The following is an 11,744-nucleotide window of genomic DNA, read 5'->3' as shown; positions in this document are numbered from 1 at the left end:
TCACTACAGGCGGTAAATACCGCACCCTGGTGTAATTACAATACGTTCTTGTGCTTCGACTGCACTCTCTTCTGGCTGTTTTCCTATTACTTCGTTCGGCGCTTTTTGCTGTCCGGCCACCTCTGCTTGGGTGTTGAATTGCCCCATACGCTCCACGGCCCACCTCGTCAGTTTTTCTCTCTGGACCCCCCAGTGAGAGGAAGCGTCCACTTAGTCAATGTTTATCTCTCTAAACCACCCAGTGAGAGGACCCGTTTTCACAAAGTTAGTTTTAGAGTTTCAGCGGTGGACCGGGCTTTGCAGCAAACTGTTTGTTTCTTGTTTACCACTGCCCCATAAAATAAGCACAAACTCACGCGAGTCTGCAAATAGAGAAAAAAAAAGCATTTCAATAAAATACCCCCTCGTGGCTGAGGACTTCCCGGATGTTGTTTCAGTCGGTGTGAAACAAAGCGCACCTGTGTTATCCACAGCCTGCTGCCTCACCTTTACCTGTGGGACATTCCAGCTCATTCTTGTGCTTCTATTGCACCCCTCTGGCTGTTTTTCATATTGCAACAGTTTTCCAGGACTAATGTATGTATTTTTTTTTTTTTTTTTTTACCTTGGAACATGTTTTAACTTAACTGTTATACTTTTTTAAGTCAGTGATTTATGTAATCTCCCCCTATCTTAAATTAGTAGGGCTACACAGAACTAAAGTATGTGTATGAGTACGTTTCTGCAAACATCTGTTATATAACCCTTTTAAAAAAAGTATATATGAGTAAAACATTTTTAAGTCTGTGAAACAAAAACGTGATTTTACAATCGTAAAAAACGCAATTTGTTTATTTAAATTGAAACGACATGTCCAAGGTGGGCATACAATTTGCATAGCCACCTCTCCTGTAAAAACACTAGCCTCATCTTTTCCTAGCCTTAACATATTTATGCAGAAAAGGCAAACATGTGGGGATACTTTTCTGCATAATTTAGTGGGTTTACGGCTCACAACATTGATTGACCTGGTGATCTGGGTGTGCTATTGAGATAAAGCACATTTTTGCCACTCAGCTGAAACAAAGGGGCATTAAAAAGATTTTGAATGGGACGAATGCTGCTAATTTGGTAATGGAATTCTTTCTGGGGATGTGGTGGACAGTCCCACGACATAAAACTATTTTACAATCTTTTAGAGAAAATGATTTTCAATGCATCTTTTACAATAACCTCGTTTTTCTATGTAGTATATTATTTTGACTTAGAAAATCTGTAATAAATCTCAACGTCACCTAAACAACTTTTTATTTTTTTCGTTTTTTGACAGTATTAAATCAGTTTTTATTACTATTTTTTATTGTCCTTTTTCTCCCAAAGTTAGTTTCAGCTTGTTTTTTTTATATTTACCTAAGCACACACCACAATCATGAATGTGCGCTGAGGGTTTCTTGTGACACATAATGAGACTCAGAGAATGGCTCTCTGGTCATCAGGGGAAAACTAAGTGTACCCTCCTTTTTAGCTCTCGACTCTACGCAGTGCATGCGCTGTCTCTAAAAGACATGTTGTATCTACTTTGTGGGCTTCAGCCCACCCATAGGCTTCCCATTTGCTGGCTCCATCGTCACTCTCCTATTCTTTCTCCCTATTTGTCCATGCCTGCATCATGCCTCTTCCTGTGTTCAGCTCTCCCTGAGAGCACAGACCAATTACTAGTTTTTGGAACTCTTCTTTTCTCTTATGAAGAGCACTTTACACAAGCACTCTGTTTTCACTTGTTCCGAGATCCTTTAAACAGTCCTATAAATCTTGTTCTTATCTCATCACATTTGCTGTGCATTCAAAGACAGAGCTCAAATGTCAGACGCTTTACAGCAAGTTCACAGGTTTACTTCATCTATGGTGAAGGGCAATGTGTGTGTTTTGGCAAATCAGACAGTTTTCCAAAAGAGCTTCCTTCTATTGCTTCCAAGTACATCCCTTCTTCTGTCTGGCCACTGGTACAGATCTATCCCCACCCACTTCACTTTCCAGCATTGCTCACTCCATTATGTCCCCCTATCTTATTGCTGACTCTTCTCCCTTGCTCTCCAAAAACAATTTCCACGGTACTTATTTGCTGTTTTATATAGAGCCAGCTTCACCTAACAGGGTTCAATGGAGGGCATGAAAACAGCAGGCAAGAGTTTTATAATTTGCTTCACTGCTCAGCAAAGAAACATTGATCCCCAAAGCTATTGTTACTCAAATAAGTACTACCTCCAGCATCTCAGAAGTCTCGTTTCCACTCCACTCCTCCCGGCCCTGTTCCTCTGATGATGCGGCACCCCTCAAACACTTCGGGACACTGTAGTGCCTTGTCAGGAGCTTGCAGCACAGTCCTGATCCGGTTTTCAGGTCAGCTGCCCCACTGTGTGAAAATGTGAAATATTTAGCACACTTATGGGTGCGGGGAAGGTTAGAGGTCGTAAGGGGGCCTAGGGTAAGAGAATGACAGACTGAGAACTCATCTGGTCATGTGTCACTCTCCCTGTATGTCATTTATGATCAATGTACTCCCTACTCCCATATCAGCTGGCTGTAAAGGAGCGATGATACTTTTTTTTATCACTATTTCTTCAGTGCAGTTCTTTCCCATGTGTGGCCCCCCTCAGGCTTAAGAAACATTGTGGTAATGGGGAAAATAGTCAGGAGTGCCAGGACCCAAAGCACAGACCCTTGAAGTATGAAAGTTTGAAAGAATAAGGTCCTCTGATTTAGCCTCTCCAACCCTTCCCGGTGTTGACTGAAGGTAGGTCAGAAGCAATGGGAACTTTGGGTGTGAGTGCTTGATACCTTTCCCTCCTCACAACACAAGGTCGTTTGCAAGAAATCTAACCCTATCCCGTTTTTTATTTCCTTTCCTACACCATCCATGGGATGAGCTGAAGGCACAAGGCCTGCAGACACTTTCCTGACTTTCCTGACACCCATGTGTGAGTGAGCTAAAAGAAACGGCAATGGGGATGGGCAATCTAAAGATAATTAACCCCTACCAAAAGGGACTCCACCCCATTCTATGTACCAACAATATTGTAAACGCATGTACAAATATTTGCAAGAGAAGGTGGAACTTACAAATGAGGACAAGAAGAAGTCCTTAACTCAACTTTGTACCTAAAATGCATTAGTTCATAAACTGAAAAAAACGAAAGATCCTAAAACTTAAGACAGAGGCTGAAAAACGACTCTTCTTCATACAATGGAATAAGTAGGCATACACACATAAACATATTTTCAAAGTCTGGAGTGTGGGAGATGCCCAGCAGAAACTGCAATACCAAAATATCCACCTTAAGAACAGAATTGGAACCTGTGCTTAAACCTCCTTGCCTCCTCTGCATCTATTCCCCCATATCACTGATCCACAGGAGAAGGAAAAGAGGAGCAAGGGCACAAGTGAGGAGGGTCTGTTGGACATGTTCCCCATGCTGGCCGGCCTGGCAAGGGGCGCAACTGTTGATGAACACTGAAACAGTGCAGCACATGTGTGACCCCTGGTGGCCAGAGCACAAAGAGTCAACAAGCAAGCAAGCACTGTGCTGTGATAGCTGGCAGTACAGCGTCAAACTCAGAGGCTGATTCCTTTACTGTGGATAGGTCTAGAGTGCATACACATTCCATCCTGGGACATCGAGAATGACAAGAACGAAGTCCCACTATTACCCTAGAACGTTTAAGACAGACTGTGGAACGGCAGAGTAAAAAATACCCCCCTTTTGCTCATCCAAGTGATGCCAACGATGAGGTACCTTCCTCTTCTATTTTTCTTACTTTGAGCTACTACTCCAAGGCTGGGGGTAGAATCATAGTCCATGTCCCTTGGACATCTCTCTGAGGATCATGAAACAATTCTGCAATATTCAAAAAAATCCTTTTCAGTTTACGAAAAATGTCTTTGAGGTGTACAGACTGTCAGAGTGCGCCAACATCTCTGCCCCTTTTCTAAGGAATTGAAAAGTTTAAAAATCCTTTGAACCACAACATGCCAGACTCATCTTGCAATGAGCAAGAATTTACTTGTAAGCACCAAAAAGCCAATATTGCTAATGGTTTTGTTGAACATTGCAAATGTGATTTAATAGTGGAGAGCACTCCTTTTAAATCACCCTCCTGTTGAGGGTTGTATGATGGAAGTAAGCAGAGAAATACATCACATGCCTCAACCATGCATTTTTGACTCTGCATTTTTTTACGCTTATGCTTTTACAATGTATGCCATTACAACACATTGTTTATATATATGGCGTGGGGATCACTGCGCAGAGAGTGGAAACTGTATATATATATATATATATATATATATTCACTGAAAAAACCATAGGTTTCACACCAGTTATAGTTAGGAATTAGCATTTAAAAAACCTATCAAATTCACTGAAAAAACCATAGGTTTCACACCAGTTATAGTTACCTGGAAATTTTACTGACATAAAACCATTGAAATTCCCATGTTATACTTAGTTGGACTCACTATAACTTGCGCGTGTAATGCACTGCTGATGACATCACATATTACATCACTCATGACATGGTCAGTGACATCACTCATGACATCACTGATGACACCATCCAGTGAATGTGTGTCTTTCTGAAAAATAAATATGTTTTATATATGTATATGTAAAAGTTGATGGAAGAATAAATGTTTAAATAAGTGTCTAAATGGATGTTTTTTTAATAAAATTGACTAGTTAACTGGCTTATTAAGTGTTTCTTAGTGAATACATATATTAGTGAGTAATGTTTAAATATTTATATATATGTATTAGTGTTTCACTTTGTGTCTAAGTGGCTGCATGGGTTGGTAAGTAGGTACATGTGTAGGTATATGGGTTATTAGATGTTTTTTTAGTATCATTATGAGTGTTTGTATGGTTTTGTGGGGGTTTTACTTATCACATAGATGCATGAATGACTAACTCTCTCTTTGTATGTGTTTTGAAGACAGCATATGTGCAGGACTGTATGGGTGGATGAGTGTGTATATGTGTGTGTTAGTGAGTGAATGACTGTCTCACTAGTGTCTTTATCAGTAACTACATATGTTTTAATCTAGTATATGTGAATATTGATGTATATAAGTGAGTATATGTGAGAGATATTGAAAGAGTTCCTGTTTAAATAATTATGTGTTTCTATAAGTGATTGTTTAAGAGAGTAAGTATGTGTAAGTTTCCTTAGAAGTAAGGTGGTAGTGTATGTATAGCTGTACATGCAAATAAATGGATGTTCAATAGTTTATTTGCATGTGTGAGTATGTGTGTGAGCAACTTTTGGAAGACTGTCGGTGTGTTAACGGATGTATAGGTGTCTCACTACATATGATGAGTGAGCATATGTATGAGTGACTATATAGAAGTGTTGGTGAATGAGTGGATGTGTATAGAAATGGTCGAATTACTGAATTGGTTGTTGTAACTGGTATAGGTATCTCCACTTTTTTGAAAATGTTAGTTTCTATTTTTCAATATGTGTTTCAAGGGTTTCTTTACAGTGAAAGGAGGTCAGTCTCTCTGTCACAAGGATGGTGTCATCAGTGATGTCATGAGTGATGTCACTGACCATGTCATGAGTGATGAAATATGTGATGTCATCAGCAGTACATTACACGCGCAAGTTACAGTGAGTCCAACTAACTATAACGTGGGAACTTCAATGGTTTTATGTCAGTAAAATTTCCAGGTAACTATAACTGGTGTGAAACCTATGTTTTTTTCAGTGAATTTGATAGGTTTTTTAAATGCTAATTCCTAACTATAACTGTTGTGAAACCTATGGTTTTTTCAGTGAATTTCATAGGTTTTTTTAACTGCTAATTCCTAACTATAACTGGTGTGAAACCTTTGGTTTTTTTCTGTGAATTTCATAGGTTTTTTAACTGCTAATTCCTAACTTTTTATAGGGCTTCATACCTATGTAATTTTTAGTGAATTTCTAAGGTTATTTTTTCGCAAATGTCTATAGCTGAGAAAGGTATGTTTTTCTAAAAATGAACCCTATATTGTATATTAATATAATATATTTTTTTTAAAGTATATTCATTTTTTTTATATTTCACTCTGGAGTGCTCCCGGTGCGCGTACCGGTGAGCGCCCCGGTGCGCGTACCGGGGCGCGTTCCGTCAGCGCACTTAAAAAAAAAATTAAAAAAAATAATGAAGGAGTGAGCATGAGGAATGGGGACAAAGAGAGTGGTGTAAAGAGAAAGAGAGCTAGAGGGAGAAACACAGAGGGACTGTGTAATAGATAGTAAAACAGAGAAAAGGTGTAAGAGGAAGTAACTGAGAACAGGAAAATGAATAAGGGAGCAAAAGAAGAGAATAAAGAGGAAGAAAACAAAAGCAGAGGTTCTGGGAGAATGTGAATGGGTGATGAAAGTAAAAGGAAGGAGAGTTAAGGATGGGGAATGACAGGTAGTGACGGAACCAGAGAAAAGGAACACTAGTGACGGAGGGAAAGAAAATAGCAGTGAGTGTAAGTAAAGAGGAGTGAAAGAGGGTGGATAAAAGTGAATAAGGGTAAGACATGGGGAGTGACAGAAAGAAAGAAGAGAGAGAGTAAAGGAAGGAGTGTCAGAAAGGGTCTAAGTGAACAAGTAAAAAAGGTAAGTGAAGGAGTGTGGATGAGCAGGGGCACTGAAAGAAGTTGAATGTGGTAGGAAAGTAAGGAAAAGAGAAGTAAACATGGAGGATAAGAATAAGTGAGTGAAGCAGAGTAAGGATACAGGGGTGATGTAGGGTGAGAGAAAAGTAGTGAGGTTAAAGCAAAGGGTGATGACAAACTACATTTTGTAGACACACTTACCATATAATTAATGAAAACTTACTTGTATCTGTGAAAGACAAAAGACAAAATAAGTTATAATTAGTAAAATATATATGAAAAATAAGAGGGAAACGCATTTTGACTAACACTACCTAAGGTACATTTGGAAAAAAAATTCACAGAAAACTTCAACTACTTTGAAGAAGGCAAGTTGTTAATTTGAAAGGAGAACTATGTTATGCACTTTAAGTTAATTTGGGAAAACGTTTTCAGATAGTTATATACTGTCCCTTTGTAAGAGTTAGACATTGAGAAATGCTGATTTATTTAAATTATTGATTGAGTTAGGCTTCTCTGGTATAATTATGAATTTACTTAGGCTTCATCACAGGCCCTTTTTAATAGTTCTACTTCCTGCCTGAAACCATACACTGCCCAAAGATAACTTCACTGTTAAAAACTCACAAATACCTGTCTGAACTTAAACCCAACAGTGCCCTATCTCTACTGATATATTTATTTTTTATGCAATTTACAGCAAGAACATTGAAGCACAACAAAATGTAAATAATATTTCATTTCAAATTAATATGGAAAACAATCCTAAGGAAGACAAAGAAGAAATAGACTTTTTGGATGACACTGTAGACCAAGGCTTCATTAAATGTGTTGAAAAATTGAATCATGGAATGAAACGGAGGACATACCTGATGAATTAATGTTGCAAATTCTTTTAGATTTTGAAAAATCACAACAATAAATTTAAATGTAAAAAGTTAAAGTTGTTTGAGACATTATTCTTTTTTATATGTAAATTATGAAATAGTACCCAAAAAGATATAATATAAAGTGAGACTTAAAATATACTGTGCAACTTTTTTGTGTTACATAGTAAGTTTGCTCATAGTTACTTACTTTCTCCCACTATATTATCTCCAATGTGTATTTAACATCTCTTTATCATCTCCTGCCTCTATATTGTTTCTGCTTTCCTGATAGACTATGGTATGAATTCCATATACCACAATAACTTCTGTAACAACATGCAAGATATCTACAAAGGAGACAGTGTATATTAAATTTTAGACTCTGCATTGGTACCTACATGTTGGTACTTAAATAAAAAAAAAAACACAAAAAGAACAATTAATAAACATACAATATTTGAAAAGTCTATCATTCTTTTTTCCCCATAGTACGCTCCCGGTCCGCTTCCCGGTGCGCATACCGGGCGCTCCCCCCGCGAAAAATCGAAAAAAATGTTACTTTTTTTTGGCCCCGCGTGGCCCTTTTAAAACTCCCACATCAAACCTAGGGGGTCAGGGAGGGTCTACTCTGCCCCCTTATGGTAATTTCCCCCTTTGTTTTGGCCACCTCTCATGTCTCGATCCTACCGAGACACAAGATGGCGGCCGCTCCGGACTGTTTAGAATGTTTACAGACACCCGACAGCCAACCAGCTTTCCGTGCGCAAGTCGCGTGGCGCGCCCGGTGCGCTCCCCGGTGCGCGTACCGGGGGGAAGCCATAGATATATATATTTTTTTGAACCTAAATTACTCAAAATCCACTGGAGCACACATCTTGAGACATAGCAAAGGCACATCGGGCTACCAGTCCCTACAATTTTGCCAAGTTTGGTGTAAATCCATTCAGCCGTTCGGGCTAAAAGTGAGGTCGGCCGCCCTATGGAAACTAACATGGGGAAAACGTGTTTTGGGACCCCCCTTTTATCTCGGCCCCCGCTTGACGCATCCCCCCAAACTTTCAGGGAAGTACCGGAGCTCGACAAGGCCATTTTGAGGAAATTTTCAGGCAGATTCGTGAACCGGCGCCAAAGTTATTCCAAATAGAATTTTGAGATTTAACATTGAAAAAAATCATAACTATAACTACCTACTGGCGACTGCCAGTAGGTAATATATATATATATATATATATATATATATATATATATATACCAATCCGATTCCCATCTGATAAAAGGAAGGCACTGACTCCGTGACTTTGACTCAAGAAAAGTTTAATCCGACATGCTGCACAGACGCGTTTCGGCAGAAGCCTCCGCCTTGCTCACTTACTCTGCTTTGAATGACATACGTATATATAACAATCAACATGCTGACACATCAAGAACAGACCCTACATCATGATAGGCTGTTCGTTGTTATAGTTACCAATGAGTCATGGTTAGACACACTTGAACATAGACACAGAAGATTCTGTAGTTTTTGAGACAGGTACCCATGACCCAACCCATAACACAAGCGGCTAATGATACCTAGTAAATCATAGGACCATTACCCTCTCGATGCTCTGATAAGAGCCGAAGCATCAAAACAAATGAGATATGTATTCTGTGTCATACGTTTCTGCCAAAGTTGCCATGACTGCGAATTAATGCTGTACAATTAAACGTCATTGTGCATTGCATGCAATATTGCGGTTCATGTTAGCTCCTATGGTACACAATTTTTAATATATACACTTTTGAATTATAGTGTTTGCTAGACATTACATCGTCTCCAAGTGGAGTAAGGTGTTTAACTGCATGTATATAATGCTGTTCATGTCTATGCTTGTCAGATCTATTAGTCAACCGTTGGTACTATGAATGGCGTCAAATACAATCCCATTGTTGATTATGTGTCATACATGTTGTAAAATAAATTCCACACAAATTACAACTAAATAATAAAATTACAAAATAATTATACAGTGCAGAGTTAAAAAATTGGAATGGGTTTTTGCGACCGGAAGAGGTCCTGTTCTGGATTATAAATGGACAGTTAAGGCTTTGTCTGAATTCAATCCATTAGGTATTTTTGAATTTAACAAGATAATATATCTTGATTCAAGACGTGTCAAGGCTAGTCTGCGGTTGCCACCCCTTGGGTTTCTAGGGACACTGTCTATGACATAGTAGGATATATGTTTGATATTCCCATCATGTTGAGTATTTATGTGTCTGGCCACAGGATACGTTGGGTCATTGTTCGTGATGGCACGCAAATGTTGGAGAATTCTCACAAGAGCTTGATGGATAGTGCTCCCAACATAGCGTTTCCCACAACTGCAGACCAGAACATATACGGCATACTCTGTTTTACATGAGTAGCCGCCCCTGATGGTATAAGGTTTACTCCTAAATGGTACACTGACCTCTTTCATGTTTAACCCTTGTTTACAGGCTTTGCACTTGGTGCATTTCTTAAAGCCTTTTTGCGGTGGAGGCCAAGCGGCAGGTTTCTTCAGTATAGGTGAATTGCACACTAACTGGCTGCACATAGACTTGGCCTTTCTAAATGTTAAACTGGGTCTGTTCCCATTCAGATGTCCTATTACTGGGTCATTCTTAATCAGAGGCCAGTGTTTTTGCAAAATTCTCCTGACCTGATTATGGTACATATTGTATCCAGTTATCATCCTAGGGGGGTTCCCTGCCACCTTAGTTGATACCGTTTTATTCTCCAAGTCCTTGGGGAATAACAGATCCTTCCTATTTTTGGTTTTGCATTTGATCTCTGCTTTTTTAAGGGTTTGTGATTTATATCCCCTTCTACTCAATCTCTCAAATAAGTCTGTCTTGGCTTTGGTGACGCCTTCCTCTGTGCTACAATTGCGTGTCATACGCAAACATTCCGCGTAGGGGATAGACTCTTTGAGTTTGGTGGGGTGGAAACTTTGTGCATGGAGCACCGCATTACCTGCTGTTTCTTTCCTGTAGGTTCTTGTCTGAATTCTACCATCCTCAACATAGATTTCTATGTCTAAGAATTGGAGCATTTCCTTGCTTGTAGTGCAAGTGAATTTCAAGTTAAGGCTATTTTCATTCAGGTCTTTGGCAAACAACTCTGCACCTTCAATGGTACCTCTCCTAAGGATAAAGATGTCGTCTATGTAGCGTTTATATAACACCACATTTTCGGACATGATAACAGTGTGTTTGATGGCTAATACCTGCTCCTCCCACCAGCCCATATGCAGATTTGCATAGCTGAGGGAGAAGCAAGTGCCCATGGCCGAACCCTGCAGTTGTTTATAATGCAGTTTGTCATATAAAAATGTGTTGTTGTTTAAACACCATTCTACCATCTGCAATAACATTAATGAGTGTTGATATAATGCTATTGGACGTTTGTTCAAGTAGTGTTCCAAAGCCTTCAGCCCATCAGTGTGTCTAATGCTCGTATACAATGCTTGCACATCTAATGTCATAAACACCAAATCATTTTCCCACTTTAGGTCATATAAGTGTCTTAGAAAGTCTCCACTGTCCTGTATATAAGCTGGAAGGTCTTTAACAAATGGTTGAAGGAAATGATCAACATAGGTGCTGGTATTTTCAAATAGACCACCAATGGCAGATATAATTGGTCTTCCAGGTGGCCGTGTTGGATTTTTGTGAATTTTGGGTATCAGGTATAGTTGAGGGGTGGTTGGGTAATCATTCTTGAGGAAAGCCAGTTCTGCCTTGCTTATTAAGCCCATATTCCTCCATTTGTATAGATCACCATGATACCTTTCCTGTATACCCACTATGACGTTGGGGCTCACTCTACAGTAACATTCCTGGTCTAGTAGCTGATTCATAGCTTCTTCATTGTACATTTTGAGTGGCCACAACACCACATTACCACCCTTGTCCGACCAGCGCACAACGATATCAGATCTCATTTGTATTTTAGCAATTAGCGCACCATATTCCATTCTCCTGTTGTGGTCTTTAGTACAGAATTGTCTTGTGCTTAGTAGTGATAGTTCTTTCAAGTCTTTTATCACATTTTCAGAAAAAAGGTCTAGCCCATCTTTAAGCAGTACTGGCATGAATATAGATTTCGGTTTGAACTGTGTTTGTATAGTCTGGTAGGTATTCAAATTGGCTAGATTCGCTATTTCTCCTATATATATATATGTATATATTACCTACTGGCGGTCGCCAGTAGGTAGTTATAGTT

This window comes from Lissotriton vulgaris, chromosome 3_1 (genome assembly GCF_964263255.1).
Source record: "Lissotriton vulgaris chromosome 3_1, aLisVul1.2, whole genome shotgun sequence".
NCBI lineage: Eukaryota > Metazoa > Chordata > Amphibia > Caudata > Salamandridae > Lissotriton > Lissotriton vulgaris.
The sequence above is the reverse complement of the archived record's forward strand: the minus strand, read 5'-3'. Positions refer to the sequence as shown.